This window comes from Anser brachyrhynchus, assembly GCF_964034855.1.
Source record: "Anser brachyrhynchus genome assembly, chromosome: 3".
Lineage (NCBI taxonomy): Eukaryota > Metazoa > Chordata > Aves > Anseriformes > Anatidae > Anser > Anser brachyrhynchus.
In genome coordinates this window covers 39,860,298-39,884,662 of record NC_137696.1, presented here as the reverse complement: position 1 = coordinate 39,884,662, position 24,365 = coordinate 39,860,298, and the positions used below count along the sequence as shown (strand labels likewise).

At 38.4% G+C, this 24,365-nt stretch overlaps 2 long non-coding RNA genes across 3 annotated transcripts in view; one reads left to right on the top strand and one right to left on the bottom strand.

Annotated features, from left to right (window-relative positions):
• The window catches only part of LOC308191516, a 26,087-nt gene extending 3,750 nt beyond the window's left edge, over positions 1–22,337 (top strand). Inside the window, exons 2-3 of the long non-coding RNA XR_013948090.1 lie at positions 15,084–15,236; positions 19,278–22,337. This is a non-coding gene — a long non-coding RNA (uncharacterized lncRNA). The remainder of the gene's footprint in view (positions 1–15,083; positions 15,237–19,277) is intronic.
• LOC308191513 lies at positions 8,212–24,365 on the bottom strand. Of its 2 annotated transcripts, XR_013948085.1 has the most exons (4): positions 24,174–24,365; positions 22,417–22,532; positions 13,482–13,649; positions 8,212–11,135 (listed from the first exon to the last, which is right to left on the bottom strand). It is a non-coding gene; the product is annotated as an uncharacterized lncRNA (long non-coding RNA). The 2 variants fall into 2 exon arrangements; XR_013948086.1 differs by lacking the exons at positions 22,417–22,532; positions 24,174–24,365 and adding an exon at positions 13,726–14,056.

The following is a 24,365-nucleotide window of genomic DNA, read 5'->3' as shown; positions in this document are numbered from 1 at the left end:
ATGGTGTCAATGGGATGAATCTCACGCCGTCAAATCAGGTAGTGTCAGCCACTGTTTCCACTCAATGGTCTCTCCCCTCATTACAGATTTTCATCCTGTTTAATCCAGACAATGATCACCTTCCTCTTTAATGTGACCAGGTTGGGGCAGATAGTTGGGGCAGATATCCTACAAGCTGTGGATACTCCATATGCATACACACTGTTTATTGTCACTACCATACCTTACAGGTGCTTTTATTCAGGCCGTTTTCCAAAGGTGGGCCATATGAGCACCTCCACACCTTCCAAGCCAGTTTATATTATTATTGTTGTTGTTGTTGTTGTTGCTACTTTCTCTACCAAAACCTTCACACAACCATGTATCTTATTTTGACTATTCTTTTACTGAGCATTTTTAATGCCTGAATTATTACACTAGATTCCTGCTTAGGCTATCAGGCTACAGATGCCTTCTTTGCAGCCTAGTGAAGTTAGCTTGTCTGTTTTTTCCTCAATTCACAGGCTTCTATTTTCTACCCTTCTCTCTGTAAATGTGAGAGCTGCAGGTACAATGGCAACAGCCAATTTGGATTGCTGCAAAAAAGAGAAAGAGACTTCAATCTATAACCCCACAACTCTGAGTAAAGACCCAAATCCGTCAAATCAGATACCTGCTGAAAGAATTCAGTGCTTGTCAACATTTCTGTGAACTGTTCCAAAATATGAATGTTAGCTGATTCATTTCAAATTGTTTTATACAGTCCAAGGTTGTTTGGAGCTGTTTTTCTCAGAAAGGCAATGGAGTATTTCGGAAGGAATATTGCCAGAAGACTGATATGTTTTTTCATAGGCCCAGAAATAAATATATATATATAAATAATAATTAAAAAAAAAAAAAAACCTCCAGTAATCCAGAGAGAGCTTGTTTTGGTTTTGGTCAATCTTATTTTGTTTGCACTTTCTATCCTTTTCTTAGTTTGTCTTTATTACTTGTTTCATACACCTAGTGATACAAAGCTGTTTGGACCTCATGTCATAGAACTGGTTGCATTTTACCAACGTCCTTCAGTCAATCCAGAATTTCATCTCTCTCCAGTCATGCCTCTGACCTGAGATATTCTGCAACCTCACAGAGCAATACCGCTCAGGAAAATAAAATACTTATGCTTTGCAAAAAAAAATGTAAATAATAATAATAATAATAATAAATAAATAAATAAATAAATAATACTAATACTAATACAATAATAATAATAATAATAATAATAATAAATCTGTATTTTATATTTTCTTGTCTGACATTTTTGTCTGGGGAAAAAAGGAAAATCCCTTTACATCCTAATCAAGACAGAATTTTATAAATAAATAAGATATGCCTTTCAGAAATCAAAACTTGCTTGGTAAGCAGCAGTTGATCCCTATCTTTAACAATGGAACATGCTCTGAACCTACTATTCATAGGTGAATACAATTACCAGAAAATTATTTGTGAGTCTGTATTAAAAGACCTGAAGTTAGTTTAATCCAGAAAGTATAAAAGTAAATAGCTATATAATTTTCACAGAGACTACTTTGCAGCACCTCCTGTCTTAAATATCTGTACATTTCTGTATCTTGCTGATTCACCATCTCATTTGATGTTTCAGAAGAAAACTTATCTTCTGTCCAGTATCTTATTTCCCCTACATGATGTCCTGAATTGCACTTGAAGTTTTGCTTAAGAATGTTTCTAAAGAAAGTTACTTCATTTGTTTTGGCACTTTCTCTTCACAATTTTTCCAGTTGTCTTCATGCTTTCACTAATACCTTAAAAATATGGCTAAATAGGATTCCATCGTGCATTGTAGATGGGAAAGAGAGATCATATTGTATCAGATGAACATTCCTGTTGCTGGAGAGAAACTAGGAATAACCTTGGTTTCTTTTAGAATTTGGCTTCGTCAGACCTAAAAAAATCAAAATTCATTATCTGTCCCCTTGTAAAACACATGTGGAAGATGGTGCTATTGGATTAACTATGCTTCTTACTCCAGCCTATTTTGTGCTGTCTTTTCCTGAGCATCTACTAGAGATCCGCAGTTCAGATTTAACCCACTGCCAGTGTTCCCTTGTTGTGTTGTATGACATCTCCTGCATGGAAAGAACAACTTTTTTCCCCTTATTATTTTCCTGTTCACAATTATAACTTCCTTTATTTAGGAACTACTGTTTATGCAGTTGCCATTGAGGTGATCTACAATGAGGGTAACACACAGTAGGAGAGCAAGAGTTCATAGACTTTCATTGTAATGAGTCTTGTTGCACACAGAGAAGGCCCTTGCACTGTCAGCTTCTAGCTGCTGAAAAGGGATATGCTGGGAAATCTCAACTTTCTGAGAATCAGCTTTGTTTATTTTAATACGATCACTAGAGGTCAAAGAAAGGGTGAAAGAATAACAAGATGCAAAGATGATCCCATTGCGTGAACCCAAAATTGAAGAGAAGTCCTTGCTTCAGAGTTCTAGTCTTTCTTTTCTTGCAGCTCAGTTCCTGAGCCCCTTCTCCCTTCTCCTCAGTTTTGACCCATAAAAGAGACATGCAAACCTTGCATTTCCCAATAGCAGATCCTTGTTGAGTCTATTGAGTTTTATCAATGTCCACCACCACCTCACACATTTTCACAGGAAACCCACTCTTTTCTGTGGTTACACTTTCTGTTGTCCTGCTGAACCATGGCAATTACACTTAGACTCAGAAAAGCTGCTAAGATAAACAGACATCTCCCAGATGTGGTATCTGATCTCGTACCCAATCTCCTGGTCTCTTTGAATGGGAAGATTTTATTCACCATCTATTCTGTGAGGTGCTCTCTGTTCGAACTGGTACAAACATTCAGATGGCAAAAAAAGGCAAAAAAAGCTGGCAGTGATCTTTCAAATTCCACTCATAAAACAAACTCTATTCATTTGATAGACTGAAATGAGATGCTTTACACAGTAAATATTATTATAAGTGTGTTTGTGGGCTCTGTTTATGGTCTTCTTATTTCAGTGCAAAGAAAAACAACTGAGAACAATAATTGAATAGAGTGCTGCAAAGCACCACAGATTAATATAAAATGATAAGAACTAAACAATTCAGCTTCTGTAATAGTAAATGTGCCTCTTTATCCTATTAAAATTCTCTGAAAGAATTAATACAATGGTAGATAAAAGCAAACTGGCAGATACAATTTGTTCCTTCCAAAGAATTTTTAAAACCAAATCTCCTAGAAGAGGCTCTTAAGAATATTTTGAAAACATAGATGCCTGAGGGTGCATCCACATCAGAGTTTTAATTCAAATCACCCCCACTTTCTGTGCTTTGGGTTGTGTTGTGGAGCCACTTCAAAATGCACGAACAGATTTCCTTCCAAACAGAACTAAACCAGAAGGTGCAGGCATGTTGCACTTCAATTGCTACTGGGTATTTAACTTCCAGAGTGTATCAGAAGAGATTTGAGTAAAAAAGCCTGCAAATGCATGAAGCATGCCTATGAGGCACTCAATACCATTTTGGTCTACAAACTCACTTCCCCTGAGCTGTACTGTTGGCTCGCACAGACCTAGCCTGGGCCCACTTTTACCAGGTGAAAGTTACTATACAAATTCAGCTATAACAAACTAGGATGTCCCTTCAGGGCAGTAAAAATTAATCTCATGTGACTAATCTGCCTTTCGGGTGGTAAAATAAAATGCCACGAAGCGACTGAATGTACAGGGAGAAGTAAAAGGTGTTGGGGAAGTTGTTGTAAGGAAGCTGGTCATCGGAGAAGACCGAAGCAACTCAGCACACCAGCCAAGTGAAAGGCTTAACACCAGTTAATGGGCAGTGGGGCAGGATGGTGGGGCTGGGTAGATCTGGAGAGGTCCTGGTAGATGAGGGTGAAGACAAGATGGACCAGTGGAGCTTTCTTCAGGTATCTGTGAAAAAGTGATTAGTACTGCTTTCATTTGGCAAACTCTCACCCCCTTCCTTGGCAGCAGAGCGGAGGAGGAGGAGGCAGGAATTTGCTGTTTATGCAGCATGCACTCCTCTTACAAACAACCCTTGTGCCCTTTGGCATAGGCAACGCTGCTGGCTCTGCTACTGCTGGCTACTGCCTGCTCTGCCTGCGCAGCAAGTTGGCCCTGTCCATCTCGAGCGATACCACCCAAAGAACGAGGGGCTTCACTGGTGTGCGAGCTCAGGCTGCCTCGCCAGCTTCACTGAGACAGGCTCCAATGGCTCCTGCTACAATCACCCTATGCCTGAAGCCATATCCTCAGCAGTCTGTATTTCTAATAGTTTGACCAGACTAATTTCATGTTCCACAACTGACCTGAGATAGTTTCTGCAGTCAGATCATTTTTAGCAGCTACTCTAGATGTTAAAGGCTGAGAAAAACGGATGTTAAGTCACCAAAGCCACTGAGGTGCCCTGAGGCCAGGCTCTTCTTGTTGTCCTTGCATTGAGACCCTTCATATGTTGTTCAATCGTTATCCCTGCATTTCTTTTGCATTTCAATCTTTACTTTTGAAGTATGTTTCTCTTCAGCCATTCTCAGCAAAACAACACGTTCTAAGACTTCAGTCTTCTCTTAAATATTTCCCAGATACTTTGCTGCTCCATGCATGACCCCTACCCAGCAATTCATCCTGGCCAGCAAGCTAAAAATGGAATTCCAGGTACTGTTTGCATTGGCGCTTTTCCGCAGCTCTCTCCTTCCTCTCTGATACAGCTTCTCTGTGAGCAGCATCAAGTTACAATGTCCTTTTTCTGCTGCCATATTGTATTGCAGTCATATGAATTTGCCATCTACACTTAGGCCTTTTTCAATATCCCCTCAGAGGTTAGTATTAATAATAAGCACCATCCTTTCCAGTAGTAATTCCCCCTGACAGGCTTCATCGACAAGACTACATTTATAATGGTTCTTTGGATCCCAGCCTCATGACTCTGTACTTATTCATAGAAAATATTTTACATAATCTCACTGCTTAGAGAGGGAAGCAACAGTTGAAACAGTTCTGTAAAAAAACAAGTGAATTAACTTGTTTTGATGTGAACAGCCAAGAAACTGGTCTGAATAGCCCACATCAGCGTTTTCTGGTGATTTCCTCCACTTTGAGGTTCTATAGCATCAATTACTTTTTGTTTATTGATCATCTGGATAAGCAAGGCTTAATTCCAGCAGTAGTGACTTCAGCATGGTTGCTTCAGTATAAACCAAAAGCGGAATTTGCACCTGGTGTGCTACGTTAGGTCACCACATGCTCTTTCTCTCAACTTCTCGCTGTTTTTAATGTCTCCTCTTGCTGCCTTTTTACCGAAGGAGCATAGCCAATTGCAAGACACCATGCTTGCATCTGAAAAAGCAAAGCTGGCTGCTCTCCAAGATTTCTCATTTTAACTTACCTGGAACATTGCTGTAAACAGGAACTGTATATATTTGTTAGCAGGGATCCCAATAATTTCACTCACCACAGGAATCTTTGGATGCATACATGAATGGTATAAGCATGGAAAAAAAAAATATTATTCTGAATGAGATGCCTAGTGTTTACAAAAGCAGCGTTTGACACTTCAGCTAAAATAATCCTTTACAGGAAGTAAAATCTGGAGACATTATCTGAAAAAAAACTGAAGACATTAAATATATATACCGATCAATCTTAATAAATAAATCGCTGTTATCACTATCACAAAAGTGATAGTGGAGGGTGGAATTTGTTTTCATTCTCCAGCACGTTAAATCATAACTAGGCACGTATGATTTAATATAGCACAGTGATTTCCTGATTTGTTTTTTAATTGCCAGTATACATAGGCTGTATTTTCAGCATGAGTTATTTTTATTTCAGATGAAAGAAAGAAAATGGCAACAATAGGAAAGCCTTCATGAGAAAATACTCTTCCGTAACATATCATATTGACTTTGTGTTGCAAAATGGCAACTGCCTTTGGGAGAGCCAGTTTCAAGTAACGTCAAAATGCTCAGAAAACAAAAGTAACTGCCTAGGGTCCCAGATCAGGAAAGGATTTGAACATGGGTCTAAGTTTAATGCGACTAAAATACACGCTTTGTTTAAGCACATATTTAAAAGTCTTTCTAAATCAGAAGTTATTTTTATATATGCATGCATTTATAAATATACACATACATATTTAACCACTGTTCATTGTAATAGATTCACGAAAAACAAAACCACATATGCCTAATGTGGTTCCTCCTGAATATTTATAGATCAGTTTTGAAGATTTTTGTATTTGCCCTGTGGCTGAAGGTAGCTTGTTAGGAGGGGATTTGACATTTGCTTATTCTCAGCTCTTCATCTGTATTAAAAGATTCACATTCTACTGTAACATTTTCATTTACACCCCCTTCAGGCCAATAAAAAGCATAATCATTTTCCTCCCCAGTAACTGCAAAGCCATCAGTTTTAATTTCAGCACACTTTTCTCTTCCTGAACCTTTCTGTCTGGTAACAGCTGGTCAATATATTTCTTCATTACACCCCTTCTTTAGAAAGCAGCAGTGCCATGCTCCCAGCAGTATACCTTCTTGACAACGCCTTTGTCCTAACTGTTTCGTCCCTTGTAATTTCATGTATATCCTACTGATGGATGCAGAATGTCTGGGAGGCGTTTATTATAGATTCTATTTCCTCTACAGTGCTCATCCAGTTCCTGTGCAAAATAAATCACATCTATAATAGATCATAATGCCCAGAAATACTTCACTTAAACTTAACAGGATGGTGGACTCGGATACAGAGTTTGTATTTACAAATAAGGTTCTATTTCATTTTCTCCAGTACCTGTCCAAATGTCTGTACAAAAACCTTCTGCTTATCCATTTGATCCTGGGAGATAAGCAGCAGTTCTAATGTGCTTTATGGAATACATCTCAAATTGTTTCAAAACAACTGTGGACTGCTATCAAACAATTTCTTCAGATAATCCAGAAACAACCATTTACCTCTGATTTTTTTTTTAATATTCTGAGCAGTCAAAAAAGCTATGTACTGCTTTGAACACCTGGGACAAGCACCAGCTATAGCTAACTACATGATTGATTAATCATCTCTGCAAAACCCAAATGTAATCTCTGTCTCAGTTATGTGGCCTCTGAAGACGTGAAGGATTTGAGTCCAATTCATTTCCTGTCATTTACCATTCAGAGCAATTATTAATGTTACAAAACTGCATTCTCAGAAAGCAACATATTTTCCAAGGCTGCTCCTTCAAAACTCTGCTTAAAACAATTCTGCACACTAACTGATGACACTCTCTTAGTGACTTCTCTTCCATGCATTAGGAGTATTTGAGTTGGTCCAGTTCCAAACACAACTCCTCTGGTATGCCTAGTTCGAGAAACACCAGGCTGCTGGGGGTTCTTAAGTAACAGAAGTGCATTGAATGGACCTGATAACATTTTACAGAACTTGCTGAATATTGCCATCTTTGTTAGTGATTTGGACCTTTCTTCTTCCTCATGACAAGTTAGTGATAATGCTTAAATAAGGGCAAATGAGAATTAAAATTTCCATGAAAGTGCTAAAAAAAATGACCCATAGCCTAATCTGATGAATCAAATGCTCTTATTTTTAAAATCTCTGGCAGAGAAAGAATCTTTTTTCTTTTTTTTTTTAACATTAAGAAAAAGGAAAAAAATCATACTGGCAAAAATTATATTGAAAGTAGCATCAGAAATTTTGGTTTCAGTTCAGCAAAGCTGTTCAGGACATGCTTAATTTTAAGCATGTTAGTAGAGTACTCACACACTTAAAAACACAAAAATGATTGTTAGCTTTTCTAAATCAGAGTCATAATTAAGATGTTCTTAAGCACCTCTTTCATTTAGTTAAGAAAAATGTTTTTAAGGCCAAATCAAATGAAGACTGTACCTAAAATGTCAATAGAAATTAAGAAACAGACTAAGGGGGTGGCAAAAAAAAAAAAAGGTAACATAAAGTATATACCATTTTAGAAAGACATGTTAATACAAAACTATATTTTAAATATTACAATTAAAAAAAAAAAAAAAGCTCTTCCTAACTTCCTACCTAACCCTCAGGTTAGCCATCATTAGTGTAATTGACTGATTATCTAAATCCACCTTCCTTAGGAAGAATCTTTAGGCAGAAGATCTGAAGAAGGAGAGCATGAGTGGCTCTCCAATTCATTTCAGGGGAGGCTCTCCACAAACAAACACAGAGCAGCACAGAGTGAAGCACAGAGACATTTATATCAGAGGATGACAAATGCAAAATGTTTGTGAAGAGAAGAAAGCTGATACAATGACAGACAAAAGACCTAGGAACTCTTAAAAGACCCTGAAAGAGAGGACAAAAAGCAGCACATTGACTCAATAAAACATGGGGATCCAGATGAAGGATTTAGTTCAGGCAGGAAGCTGAGGTGGTCATTGCAACATCATTGTGAGTGAACTGTCGAGGTTTCAGGCTGAAGGTCCTCTGAGGCTTTTCCAGACATAATGAGAGTGTCATGTTTTCTTCCTCTTTCGTGCCAGAGACAAGTTGCAATTCTTTCTCTTTGCTGCATATAAAGAAAACATGGAGGAACAGCATAAAAATCTTACTTGCAGTTATTTTTTTTTCCTATATTTAGGAAAGGAGAGATGATGGCTGAAGTCTGTCAGGCCCTGAAGGTACCCAGGTTTTCTAAAAAATCAATCCAGCCCAAATTGCTAGACGCTTGGCTGCCTGTACTCAAGGCCAGCTATCATATGGTGCAGTGGTGTCACTCTGGGTTAGGCTGTGGGGAAAGAGCTGCGAGGCCTCTCGGAAGACCTCCACTACTTGCCTTGAGAAGCATTCAATCTTTGGCCCTTGTTCTTGATTGTTGCCCAAGAGGCGTCTGTGTTTTGTGCACGTTTGTGCCTAATAGTGCATCTCACTGGTCATGATCTTGCCTTACTGCCTTGACTTCCTTCACTGGCAGCTCCAGATCTGCCTGCTCTTAGGGAGCAGCCTGCTGTTGCTGTTCCCTGAAAAGGCATGGAGAAGAAAGCAATCCTGCAGAACAGCTGCGGCCAGAAACTCTGAAGCACTTGGATGTCAAAAACAGAGGTATTACAATACCTAAGAGCTAGTTTACTGTCTCCGCAGTGGAACCTATCCTGATACAACTCACAGAGAAAGGCAGTTCAAATACATTTTTAAAGAAGGCAACATGGCAACCTGAGAAATATGCAGCTTGCCAAAACAGCAGTGTGGGTGACACGGGACAGGACAGGACAGAATCCCATCCCTTTTTGGGAGACAAGCGCTGTTAGGGCTGCAGGGAGGCAACTCAGGTCTGAAAGTCCTCTTCGCAAACAAGGCTAATAAAAGCCCTCTCGTACAGTTCCTTCTACTTGCTCTTAAGACAAACCTCCAGGTGCAGTAGCTAGTTGAATGAGAATGATCTGACTGAGAGCTCATCTTCACATAAGCGAAGAATTTCTTAACCTCTAGCCTTGTGGCTAACCTGAATACCTCCAAATGAAGCTCAAAGCTTTTTTGTCATTGCAGAAAGGTGTGGCAAGACATAAGGCTAGCACTTCTTGAAGTCTAGAGGAGAAAGCAGACCAGGAAAACATGAACTTCTAAATTTTGGTCTCTGTGGGTGTTTTATTCATTTTGTCCAAAGCATAAGTGAACATATATTTTTGTTTATTGGTGGAGCATTAGTTGTATGGTAGACAAAAACATTGACACATACCTGCTTGGATAATAGCCCACTCGCAGATTTAAAACCTGCTGAGTACCTACCTCTTAACTACCCTCATCTCCCACCTCTTTGATCCTTGCAAATATTTACCTTACACCTTTAAGCCAAAACCTCCTTTTAGCCAACTAAACTATCAGCTGTATAAACTTCTGAAAAATAGCTCCTAAGTTTTTTTCCACCAAACAAAAAAAAAAAAAAAGGAAAAAAAATCTCATTTGTTTGGTAAGATTTGCACTGATTCTCAGTTTATGGATCTGTTCCCTTTTGGAAATACAGGATACACCTGCTTGCTCAGCTGTAAAGGGCTACTTTGTGATGATTCATTCATATACATAACTATCCCACATATGAACTGTCTTGGAGACCTAATTTACCTTGAAGGTAAATTTCTGGACTACTATCTCTGACTTCTCTAGGCCTTTCTCTTTGTGTTTCAAAATACAGTATTATAACAGGATAGTTTTCTTCCCATTTTCTTGTTCAATTACAATTCTGACTTTTGTTCTCTGATAAATCCCGTATTTGCCAATTCTTGACCAAAATCATGGAGTATTTGTACAAATCTTTACATTTACTTCAGGTGATCCTGAAAAAAGTTTAAAGCAGTATAGCTAGCAATTTCTCCTGGCCCCACAAGCGTGGCACTGCTCCTCTGCAAAGCTTTTGCTCTGTATTGTTCCCATTAACTTTAGTATTTTTATTTTATTGTGTCGGTATCATTCTTCTTTTTCAGTTCTGCCAAGAATGGTTCACAGCCTCCCAATTAATTTTAAATGCATCTTTTAATTTCAAGATAAATGCAGATAAACTGCAATAGGCAGGTGTGGAGCTCCTCCTCTATGTAGCACTTTCAAAGCTCTTAGGCACTTTCTTAGGTAGTACCTGACTGAGTTGCCTAGGTGCTTTCCACAACAATTAATGTTTGTGGAATAGTTGGTTTTCGCTGATAAAATCTTTATTTTCAAAGAACAAAAAAAAAAAAAAAGAGAGAGAGAAAAAAAAATCACTTAAGTATGTAAAATGGAGCATTTAAGTCAGCAAACTGGTTCTATATAAGAGGTGGTGCAATTTTTTCTCCAAGAGGTAAAATAATGGGGATCACTGCATTCTTAGCATAAGTACTCAAGGCCATTGAACTGCCTTTGGTCCAGGTGCCTAAAAACAAGAGTTGGTGTATCACACAAAATAAACAACAACAACAAAGTCACTGAAGTAGTTGAGAGAGTGATGAGAAGGCTTCAATGCTTTACTGTAGACTTAAAGAGGGGAACTAGGATGTATCAGGAAACCTGAGGAAAACTAGTACAAGACATGGTTGCTTCTGGTGCTGTTCACAAGGCTTTTGCTCTTTGGTGCTTTGGTGAACTGTACAAAATGCCGTCAGCATGCCAGGCTTTGTTGTAGGCTGTGCCCAGAACCCTGTCAAGGAATAAAATGAAATAGATTAAAATAAAGTATTTTCGCTGGTAGGTGACACCTACCATTGACTTTTTAAATAGCAAGTAAACTGGAAGTTAGTTCATTTCCCAAGTTTTAGAAGTAAAGAAGCAAAGGAGACTTTTGTTGAGTTTGATCTACTTAATAGCCAACAGCACCCTAAAACTTCAGCCTCATCTACAACAGAATAGCAGCTATCAATTTACACTTTGAATTTACTAATGTAAAACATTTGTGCAGTTCATCTGTCATGAGTATCATGTAGATGTGCTGTCAATTTTGTCTATAGCTGGGATTAGACTCAACACCCCCACAAGCAGCACTGAACTCTCATTCACACAAAGCCATACACAGCTTACTATTAATACTCAAGCAAGCCACATTTTACCCCTATTTATCACAGCGTGGTTCACCCAGGAATTGCAGGTTTCAGTAAAAATAGGTCATTTTACCAGTGTACAACACAAACTCGAGGTGCCCTTCACCTGTCTCAAAATATCTTGTTTTCCTGGATCGTGTCCATAGCCTGTATGTCAATGGTAGCTGTAGCCTAGCTGAAGTGACTCAGACCCAAGGCACAAAGTGGGGATTTTGATATTCATGCTGAACCTAAGATTACTTCATTTTCATATAAACTTGTAGCATTCTGGGTGTTGTTAGTGGCCAGCCCTGATCGCTTTCACAGCACTGTGCTCTCAGAGGAACCCCTGAGGATATAAACTTTAAACCCAGGGCCTAACCCGTGTGTCAGGAGACTCCGCTATGAAAAGCGACTGGAAACAAACCAACGTAGCTGGTGGAAAAATCCCGAACTTGGCAGAGGCCTGGGCCCGTGGCTCCCAGCCTCCCAACCCAGCAAAACAAACCGCTGATAACATTGAGCCGGGCTGTGCGAGCCGCAGCTCGGAGCGGGGCCGTGCCTCTCCCAAGGTCAGCTATTTGAGGTACAATAAACAGGAAAACATGGCGGCGGCGCCCGCCTCCGCCCCGCCAGCCCCGCGCAGTTGCCAGGGGGACGCCACCCGCGCGCCGCCGGCCGCCGCGTGCCCCGGCCGCTGGCAGCTGGCGACGGGGGCGCGCGCGGGCGCCACCTGGCGGCGCCACCGGGGCCGAGTCGCCATTTTCTGGCTGACCCCAGCCGGCGCCGGGGCGTGAGCGGCGGTGGTTGAAACCATCCAGATAAGGAAAAGCTCCCAGATTGCAGGATGGAAGCGATGTACAAATTGATTAAGCCCTCCCATCGCCGGCCAGTGGTCCCAGGGAGGGCTGGACCCTGCTGGGCCTTGCTGCCTTCAGGGTGTCCTCCGTCCTGTATCTCTACAGGACTCTTGTTTGGCCTGTGCCTTCATCTCAAACCACAGTCTCCGCATTGGAAAGAATTTCTACAAGCATAGCAGTTGGCAGTCTTTGAAGAAAATGGAAATTCTACAGTCCAGTTAGATAATTTGATGGCGTGTCTTTTTTATTGCAGGAGATCTGCTGTACTAAAAATCAGTGGTTTATCACCCTCCTGCAGACCGTATACAGTGGGCCTTACTCCCTTGCAGGGTACGCTGAGGAATCTCATTAAAGCCCAGTGTGCGCCATGAATTACATCGACTTGCCTGGCCTGTGACTCAAATTGCAATGGCTTTCTGAATATCTCCAATTATTTGTCTTTCTGACTGGGGAAGCCACTCTGGGATTTTTTTGAATGTACGTGGAACGATATTTGAATGTATGCTCAGACCCGAGTACGAGTAATTTTTTGTGGTAAAAACAATACTGCATTTCCAGGCAAACAGGGTAAACAGAGTATTTAAATATATTTGTTTCAAAGAAACTTGTTTTATTTTCTGAATAGATCATTTCAGAGAATAACAGTAATAACAACCTATTAATTTTAGCATCAACATAGCAAGAATGTATTTTAAAACAACTATTTTTTTCTCCCAGGAAATAGCCTGCCTACCTCCTCCTTTAAATACTATTTTTATAGCTCCTGGTGGCCTGGATTCAGGATAGAGTTAATATTTTTCTCCATGACGCAGTAGACAGAACATGCTGAAACTTTATGAACCCAGAAGCATATTCTCTATGATAAACAAAAACAAACTAAAAAAAAAAATCTCTAAGGACTCTGCAACTCATATGGCTTTTACCATCTGGCACACAGTCCTGAAACACTGTAAATCTTCGCAAGTGGTATCCCCTTTACAGACCCTAATACATAAAAACTCATATGCCAGAGACTCATTTAGAGGCCAGCCCTTTAAGTTGCAAACATCGTGTTACAGCAGTATGAATACAAAACTTTTATGGTATTTTAGGTGGTAAAAAATCCCTTACCTCCAAAGCATAAGAGCATGGACGCTGTCAGGAAACTTTTTCTGATGATGTCTTTCTTTAAAAAGGTCACCCATCACACTCAACACAGAGAGCTGGGTGCTAAGCAAAGGGAAAACAGAAGAGGGGGGTTGGACGTTGAGTGCTTTAAAGATAAATCCAGGGTTATCTCTGGAAAAAATAAAACAACTCACATCAAAACATTTAGTAATACAAGATACCGAGGTTACATTTGATGAATACCAACCCTAATGACAAATATACTCAGTGTACATCTGAGCTCCATGACTTTTGGCAAGGATATTAGCAAGCAGCACAAGTCCTGGCACAGATTATCAACATGCCCCTAAGTTTCTGCAGGCACAAATACACCTGTTAAATTACTCCCCCAAGCTTCCCCTCAACAAATATTTAAAGTTGTAGGTGTTGACTGCTTCATCAAAAAGTCTCTGGGTCATAGGCTGCACCTGGCCTACCCGGAATGAAAGGACTGAAGCCCTGAGGGAGCTCTGAGCAGGCTCCCTGAAGCGATGTGTCTCTATCTCTATGTTAGCATTGAAGAGGACACTGAAAAGTAGAAGGCCCTTAAAAAGGCTGATTACCTTGGATGAGGGCTGTCTCCATGGATCACTAGATTTTGATGCCAGAAGACATAATCAGGTCCAACTCTATGAGTAATACAAATGTGGTAGTGGATCTATCTCATCTACTCTTCAATCTCAGCAAATTTTTATTCTGCTAAAATGAGGCTAATGAAGATCTGGGGGTGCTGATTGATGCTTGTCTGAACATGAGCTGGCAGTGTGCCCAGGTGGCCAAGAAGGCCAACAGCATCCTGGCTTGTATCAGGAATAGTGTAGCCAGAAGGAGCAGGGAGGTGACCATCCCCCTCTACTCTGCTCTGGTGAGGCCGCACCTTGAGGACTATGATCAGCTTTGGGCCCCTCAGTACAAGAAGGACATGGAGGCCCCGGAGCGTGCCCAGAGAAGGGCTACGAAGCTGGTGAAGGGCCTGGGACACAAGTCCTGTGAGGAGCGGCTGAGGGAACTGGGGTTGTTTAGTCTGGAGAAGAGGAGGCTCAGGGGAGACCTTATTGCTCTCTACAACTACCTGAAAGGAAGGCTTGGGGAGCTGGGGGTCGGCCTCTTCTCACAGGTAACTAGTGATAGGACTAGAGGGAATGGCCTCAAGTTGCACCAGGGGAGGTTTAGGTTGGAAATAGGAGGCATTTCTTCTCAGAAGGAGCAGTCAGGCATTGGAACGGGCTGTCCAGGGTGGTGGTGGCGTCACCGTTCCTGGGGGTGTTTAAGGAAAGGTTGGACCTGGCGCTTAGGGACATGGTTTAGTGGGTGACATTGGTGGTAGGGTGATGGTTGGAACAGATGATCTTGGAGGTCTTTTCCAACCGTAACGTTTCTATGATTCCATGAAGATATGGGATGTCTGCATCTTTTCCAGTCATTATTTTTGCTTTCTCTGAGGAGCAGTCACAATTTTTTACCTGAACTAAAGAAACAGAAGAGCTGTAGACAAATAAACACAGATTATTTCATACTTCATTCTATGCATAGTGACAAGACTGCCCAAATGTTTAAATCACACAGCAACTCTTTCTGATGGTGTCGGAAGGAACATCCTGTTAGACTGCTGCTGCTCCTGCTGTGTCTAGCTTCTCCTAGACAATGGTGGTTGAGGACCTCCATGCAAAGAATCAGCCTGATGCTTGTACGCACCCGGAGGACTACATGCATTAAAGGGTATGTTTCAGGGTGGGGCATGACGGAAGGAAAAATGAATCCAGTCTGGAAAACTGGTGTTTCTTCTCTATCCAAGTATCCACTTAAAATTTAAAATTGTATTTTTTGCTCTTAGGTAATTAGATAACTGAACCTATCCTTAGTATAAATCTGAAAAATGAATAGAATTCCCACCATAATAATACCAGCAGCGACTTTCACTTCCATTCATGACCATTTTCGGTCACCAAGGGCTGTATCAAGAGAAGTAAAAGGAAATATCTTCACATGCCAGCCAGTGACTTACCCCAATGTGTATTCTCCATTGTTCACGACATTCAAGTACAGAACCTTTTCCAGAATTGTAGTATTGTTGTAATATGTTTATTAAAGGTATAAGGAGATTTTAAAATTGAAAAGCACTAAAATTTGTCTGGTCCCACATTTAATACTAAAGCAATAAAAACAGAATTTGGTTTCGGTTATGGTAACTTATTTTTATACTCATAAATTACTATTATTCATTTGTCATAATATATTCCTCTTACTTTCTCACCCATGAACTCTGTCTAAGACTTCACTGCACTAAGTACAGTACCAAGTAAAAAAAAAAAAAACTAAAAGACGAAGAAAAAAAGATAAAAAGATAAAGGGAGAAAAAGAGGGAAGGGAAGGGAAGGGAAGGGAAGGGAAGGGAAGGGAAGGAAGGGAAGGGAAGGGAAGGGAAGGGAAGGGAAGGGAAGGGAAGGGAAGGGAAGGGAAGGGAAGGGAAGGGAAGGGAAGGGAAGGGAAGGGAAGGGAAGGGAAGGGAAGGGAAGGGAAGGGAAGGGAAGGGAAGGGAAGGGAAGGGAAGGGAAGGGAAGGGAAGGGAAGGGAAGGGAAGGGGGAAAAAAAGTGAAAGAAAAGTGAAAGGAAAAGTGAAGGGAAAAGGAAAAGTGAAGGGAAAAGGAAATGGAAAGGAAATGGAAAGGAAATGGAAAGGAAAGGAAAGGAAAGGAAAGGAAAGGAAAGGAAAGGAAAGGAAAGGAAAGGAAAGGAAAGGAAAGGAAAGGAAAGGAAAGGAAAGGAAAGGAAAGGAAAGGAAAGGAAAGGAAAGGAAAGGAAAGGAAAGGAAAGGAAAGGAAAGGAAAGGAAAGGAAAGGAAAGGAAAGGAAAGGAAAGGAAAGAAAAGAAAAGAAAAGAAAAGAAAAGAAAAGAAAAGAAAAGAAAAGAAAAGAAAAGAAAAGAAAAAAGAAAAAGCCTTTTTTCCAAAACCTTTAAATTTAAGGGTACATACAGCAAATATCTTGTAGTACTGGGGTTACGCATAGGGAACTACAAAGAAATAGTAAAACCAGTTTGATCAGTATGATGGACTGGCAGCAGTCTAGAGTCTAACTGTTCTCAAAAGATTTGCAGGAAATTTTACACATGGAAATTTTAAGGAAGTGGTTACAGGAGGCTAACATGGTAACTTTGCATTTGTTCACAGGGAAGGCTTTCAAAACTCTGTGCAATGTAAGAAGCAGGCTTAAAAAGGCATATTCCAAAATGTTAATGGGTGTGTGATAGATATTAACATGACAGGAAATGAAGCGAAGATCTTAAAACTGATCTGAAGAGATGAGTGGGACAAACAAGTGGGAGGAAGTCTGAATGGGAAGAGCGGGACCCTGCACCGCAGGCAATGAAGAACAGGGAGCCCATGTGTTAGTGCACAGGAAGGGATAAATCTGTCGAAGACAAGAATGAGGAAACCATCTTTGCAGTGGAGTTTTGAATGGATCTGATTCCATTAGTCAAGCTTAGAGGGGAAAAAAAAAAAAAAAGGGAAAGAAAAAGGAAAAAAAGAAAAAAGGAAAAAAAAATGGCTTTGAGATGTAACAGGTAAAGACAAGATAAAGAGAACCAGCATATTACAGAGACACTATGAAGAAAAAAATTGCCAGATTTAGGCACAGCACTACTGCACAGCTCTGGAGATGCTTGAATGATATTACAGGTCTGTGTCACATTGAAGAAAATGGTGTTGTTTGTTGTCTGGGAAAAATATGCTGGATAAGAATGGAAAATTATGTCTGAGCCTGAATACGAGGAGGTTTTTAAGAGGCTTTATTGGGAACATCATAAGTAGAATCTCTTTTTCTATTCAGTGTTCTGATACAAATAGTATATAGATATAGCAATGTAAGTCTTGACAGTAATATCTACTGATGATATAATGTGCAGCAATATGGTAAGATGGGAAAAATAGGGAAAACAGAAGAGGAAGTAAGAGGTAAATATGACTCTGGAACTTATGTTCAACAGATGTAAAAGAAACTACAGTTCAAATACATCTATATATTCTTTGACATTAAACATTATCAGGCAAGAACAATGAATAAAAGCCCAAGTCAGAGCTGGCTAAGAAATTTGTTATTATCAGCATTTTTTATTAAAGTGAGAAACCAAAGACTGGCTGGCTATTCATATAATCTTTTTAGGCATCTTGCTGAAGTTTCAGTTTCATGATGAATTTAAGCTGACCTAAAACAACCTGTTGCTGAGAGGCATGGACCAGCTTTCCTCACATTCTGCTGCTTCTTTTCAATTACCATGTTAAATCAATTTAAAGTTAACCTTGGGGGAAAAAAAAAAAAATACTAGTTTTCAATTACTAGTTTTCAGCAACATCAGTGGGACAACCTGATTTCCGTATGGGTACACAAGTCAGTAGAGCTCATGCAAGGGAGAGGGCAGGAATGAGAAGTTTTGATTGGGAAGGAGATCGGAAAGACAGGACTGCTCCTTTCTGTGACAGCAGTTTTAGATCAGCTGAAGCCAGGCATGAAACAGTGGTACTACAGTCAAATGTGGAGTCTAATTTAGGTGCTCTGAGTGCTTAGGAAGTCTCTAAGTCTCACACACATTGTATATATCTCTTCACTCTTTAACAGTTTTACAGTGAAAGAAAAATAATTTTTTACATAGCAAAGCAATGATACAAAGTCTTCCAGAAATGACAATTTTTTCATTAAAAAAAAAAACAAGTCACAGATTTCCCTCTCTATATATATTTTTTTTGTTCAGGTCAGTCCTTACATCCCCCAGAAATGTGCACATATTTAACAAGAATTACATAGTTCAGATTGTTGGTTATTCAACACTTCTAGCAACTTTTGCTTTTCCTGAATTTCTCTGCCCTTAATGTATTTGCAGATTCATGAAAATGTAGGATCACTCTAAACAATTTAGTTTGTTTTCTGTTTTTCAAAGTATCATACAAAATTCATCGAGTTGTTTGTATGTTGTGTGTTCCAATTTTCTTTTTTGTTTCCTTGTTGTTTTTCCTCATAAATAACTTTGAGCTTGAGCCTAATACAGTGATCATGCAAAAATATGCATTATGTAATGACTGAAAGCTTGGCAGGATATTGTGGAAATAGTCCACAAATACTCCATCAGCATGGTAAAATAAATAAATAAATAAATAAACAAATAAATAAATAAAAAGACCTAGCATATCAGTACATATTTTCTGTGCATATTTGGCAATTGAAATTTAGTAACATTATTGTTTGCTGATTTTAAAAAATGCAGGCTTGAGATCATAGAACTAGACTTTTAGAACATTGATTTTAGATATCAGATATTAAAAACTGCTTGCATGCTCATCTAATCAAGTAACATGAATATTTGTGATTTATCATGCTCGCTCAAGTAAGCGAATCAGCTCATAGTTTAAATATCTAATAATGGTATTTGTCCAAATTATTTGTGACCCTTAAGTGAATTTAAAAGTGTGTTGAATACATCCCCATAGTGCATAATTTAGAAGGACTTCATATCTGTTCTAGATAACTCTCAAGCAGAAAACCCAGTTGTGTTTGTCATGGTGAATTAAATGTTTATGTCCAGTAAAGTGACTGCTGAGCTTATTTAAGTTAGATCTATATATGCCAGTGAGAAGAAGGATTGTCTTTTTTAAACCTATTTTATCAGCTTGTTTGCTCTCTAATCTTAATTATTTTTCCTTCTTCTCTTTTTTTTTTTTCCTCATTTATTGCTACATTTCTATTTTGTAACTGTTGGAATCTGAAGTAGTTGTCCATAGTTTGCATTTTTTACCAGTATGTCATATTTTACATCAACGTTGTATTTTGTTTTTATTTCATATCAACATATCCCAACCCTACAAAGGTTTCAAGAGAATCATAACATCATAAAAAAGGATCTCTAAAGAAGTAGGAACTCAAAAGGAAAAAAAAATGAGAGACAGAGAGAAAAGCCAACAAGAGCTTCTATTGCAGTGATTGTCTTTAAAATTTTGCAATGGATCCACAGATCCATTTGTAATGAAAGAATATGTTGAACAGATCTGTTCTAATGATATAAGTGTACACAATATCTTTCCAGTTTAAGGAATACATCGATAAATAAATAAATAAATAAATAAATATGTCCAGAAATCAAATGAATAGAATCTGTAACTCTTATTTAAGTACGCAATTATGAAGAAAGATACTATAAAATTGAAGTGCTGAAACAATCCAAACAAAACCGAAATCCTGTGCAGATTCACAACCAGTGAAAAATGAAAAACAAAAATACAAGGTCTTACTTGTCATGAGCTGAAACCCAGCCTAGCTGCAGCTCTTGCTTAGCCTTTGCTGTTGTAACTCTGTTCGTGGGTCTGGCATTACAAAAGAGAATGTTGGAGATCTGTTCATAGCTTCTGCCCTGTTTTATTTGGGTGTCTAACATCCTTCAGAATATCCTGTATCCCATCTCCAGAGGCCCATATTAATTCTTAAAGGCCTCTTGTTCAGGAAAGTAAACTTTAAGCATGTGCTTAATCACTTTCATGAATCCAAGCCTAGAAAACCAACTTTTTTAGTGCAATTTATAGTATTTTTTTTTAGACACAGCAGTGTTTATCATCTTTGAAAGACCACCTTGATTCTTTATACTTTTTAATAACTGAAATTCTGATCCAGCATTGTACAGTCCTACATAAACAGTGAAGACTTCTTATTGAAGAAATAATAGTCCTTCTGAAAGCTGTGAGAAAGGATCAGCCCCACAGTATGTTCACTGAAGCTACATTAATTCTGCTCTGAAATTCGCCAAAGATTATGAGACATCTTTACCTACCTGTTTTTTATAACTTTTCATGTTACTGAGGTTGAAGTAGTTTTTCCACTATAAACCTTCTTGTGCATAGTTACATCCAACCAGTACCCCCCCAAAAAAAAAAAAAAAAAAAAAAAAAAAAAAAGGACTTTTATTTCTTTTATTTTTCAAAGGACATGGTCATTTTCATGTAATACTTGAGCAGCACTATTAGACTAGGCTAATCTATCTGTCCAATAAAATCAGCTTCATTACCTGTAAGTTGTGATATATGATAGCATATAGAATAACTGTTCCATGATATGGAAGGCTTTTAAGCTGTTTCTAGATTGCATAAGCAGAATAGAAGTTCAGCTGAATGTAAAGTAATGTGATAGGATTATCTCATTGGTGTCAGATTCTGATCATTTTATTGGTCTTGATCCTTTAACATTTAAGGAAAACCAAATTCTTTCAACAATACATAAGGAATATACTTCTTTTTTTTAAGGCAATTCTCATCTATCAAACCTTGTAAAAAGCAACAGATCATCATACCCTGTCCTCAGTATCTGTTGTTAAACCTACCACTTTTCTACTTGATGAAATGTGAGAAATCTTTCTAGAGGCCTACATTTTACAGAGTTGACACGCTGAAAGTTCACTGACCACACTGTCATCTTCATAATAGCTTTGTTTGCTAGTTAGTTGTTTCTGGGTGCATTTGTTCAAAAGGATTTTGAAGCTGCTGATGTATTTAGTTCTTTTGAAATGCTGAAAACAGTTCTTATTATGTTTAGCTTTTAGCTTACCTTTGTTAACAGTTCTAATTGTTTAATATACCCATGCTCTTTTAAGGTGGAAAGCAGTAAAATCATCTTCTCTCAAGATTATCCTTCAGTCAGCTGACATTATTTTGAATTAGCATTTCAATAGCTTTTCCAGTGAAACTAAAAGCCTGATAAAAATTACATATGTGAGGTTAAAGCACTCAGATGGAACTTAAGCATTCGGGGCTTTTCCAAGGATTCCCCACCTGGCCTTCAACAGGACTCTCAGTCTTCTTGCACCCAAGTTTACCCTCTGTAAAATGGAGAAAATAGCCCATCTCTTCTTCCGCACCTCTGGACATTACTGGGATATTAAGTAAGGAGGATCAAGAACTCTCACTAATTATATGATAAAGACCATAATTTGTTAACATATTTTACAGGTCCATGATTTTAACTATGAGAGTAGTCCCACTGAGGCTACTCTTTCTCTTTGTATGACCTGTCTTTTAGAAGGTGTTAAGACTGTTCACAAAATATGCATATTACTGTGGCATTTTTGTGATTAGAATGCTAGTAAATTACTTTTTTTTTTTTTTTACTGCTATTTTTAAGGAAGTCTTAGAGCTAGTTCCTAGCTTAGCCAGCCTGCTAATGACAAAGAACGAAACTATTTCCCTTTGTACCATGACGTTCTCTATCCAGGCTGAAGGTTAGGTCTAGCATACCTTTTTATGACACTGAGAGTAATACGTGTTTATCTCTAAAAATCAGGTGCACTTTTCCTCAGCTGCCAGTTAGACTTCATTCTGTTGCTAAAGGATTTAGTAGTTTGTGACGATTAAAAGCAGTTTAGAAGGGGTATTGCTGCCCTTGGCTGAGTTTCGCATTTTAGCTGTATTGCTATTTAAAACCTCTGTATTTTCCATGTCATACGAATTCTCATGTGTCATCTTTCAGAATAGTGGACAACAGCCTTCATTATAAGCATAGAGAGTCCTATCTTTTCAATATCTTATATTTGTATTTTATATACTTGCTTAATATTTACGTAAATGTATATAAAGGAGAATAATATCTGCGTGTTGAACCAATGAAATGACTATAAAAGCATCGCAAAAAAATGAGTCAGAATGACAGAATATTCTTTGAATATTCACACCAGCAGGAAAATCTAGAATAGATCCAAATTAATGAAGTGAATTGACATGAAAGGAATTCTGAATCGCAGACACCTTTTCAGAGAAACCTCTAACAGTAATAGAAATTCTTAGCAACACAAAATCATTTTTTATAATAACAACATAAATATTCTTAGCAACAGAGGGAATTCTAAGTTGAGTACTTCTGTGACTTACGTTATCTGACTCCTAATGTTTCTGAGAGGTTTTCTGTTTGTTTTTTGGAGAGGGGTGGTGGTGGTAGTGGCAGATCCCATATGAGGAGACCTTGAGTATGCAACTATATGCTCCATCTGTGATACAAGAACTTTGCTTTAGAAAAAGAGTGTCTAAAGTAAAAAGACTGCCATTTTCAATTAAGATGTATCCATTGATTTGTAATCATGCATTTCTGTTTTGAAAATATGCAGTCTGCATTTCTAGCATGTTTAAATAAGACCTGATCCTTCTCCTACGCACACTGGTTTTAAAGCCCTTTAAGCGGAAAAGAATTGTGCCTTATCCTGATAAAATGAATGTGTTTCTCTGTGTTTAGACATGTGTATAACGTATATTTTTATTCAAGCAATGAATAATTACAAAATATGCGCAAAAGATTTCTCCAATTTTCTATAATATGCTATACTTTTTGTATAGGGATACTGCTGTCTTTGAATATTTAAAGCAATAACTGTAATTTGTCAGCATCCAAGTATGAAGTTAACACTATTTTATGAATATAACCTTCCCGCTGGGCAACCATTAAAAAGTTGTTCTGTCTGATTGCTGTCTAAATATCTGGGTTAGATTCTTAATAAAAAATCTGTGAACTTTAGTTGAAGCAAAAATAACAGAACTATTTTAGGTTTGTTACAGTCACTTCTATATCCAGTTGACCTTGTCCCAATTTTAGCTTTGTTTCATTTTTCTGTGTGGCTTCTGGGAACCTGCTTTGAAAATAAAATCTACTCAGAGGGTCAAATCCTGAATTTCTTACTCTGACAAAACTTCCCTTCAGCTTTGTCGGACAAAGACTTGAAAACAGTTGCCTTTGCACACATTTTTTTTTTTGTTGTTTGTTTGTTTGTTTGTTTGTTTCTGAATCAGAGCTAAAGTTCAATAGCTAAGGTAATGAGAACTTAGAACAGAATAGTATATATCGAGTGCAGTCAATTTGTGCCAGTGAAATTCAGATATTTACCAGGAATACAGTTAAAGATACGTATGGTACTATCTTTACCTTAATGCCTTTAAAATAAAAAATGAATGGAATAGCTCCCAATTATCTGGTCATCCAACTTCAGATTTATTCCTTTTTTTTTTCATAATGAACGCTTATACCAAATCAGTGGCTCTTTGGATTGGATGGAAAGGCCCGTAAAAACTCTAGCCAAAACTGTATGTCTTATTTCTAATACAACAATATAAATCCAGTCTGTGTTATCTGAATAAAAATCAGAATGTGCTATTCAGCAAAACAGGGGCCTTCCCTTTTAATTGCTCTGCAGAACTAATGCAGTCATCTGCCACTCACTTGAAATTAACATTACTACAAGTTCAAGCATACAGGTATGTTAACGGTAAATAGTGTTTGTACATGCAACATTAAGAATTTGGATTTTTTTTTTTTTTTATTTTTTAGAGGTGGGAGTAAAAAAAAAAAAAAGGAAGTAAACTGACTTTTTTGGAAAAGCTAGTGTAACCTTCAACAAAGTCAGGCCACACAAGACTAGACTATACCTCTAAAATGCAAGTACAGAGCATTTTTTCCTGGTTTCCATCCTGAGATGGGGAGGGGGAAAGAGGTACTGCACATGCTGCTTCTTTCCTCCACAGCCTAAGGACACGCTATCCAATTTTTAATGTTGCACTGGGCTGTAAAGATCATAGGTACCTGCCTCTTCCTTGTCCCTTCTTGCCCCACAGCAGCTGCATGTACTGCCTGTGTTACCTACCTGGGAATACTGCGAAAATCATGGGTTTTCTTTCTCTTCCTCAGTTTCTTGCTCTTCCTCCGTTTCTTGATTAATCAAAAGGGCTTATTATTTTGACCTCTTCTGTAAAGCGCTTTGAAATGTTTGATAAAAATGCTACATTGTTTATCTTCATTTTTAACTGAAATGGTAGAAAACGATTGCAGGATCACT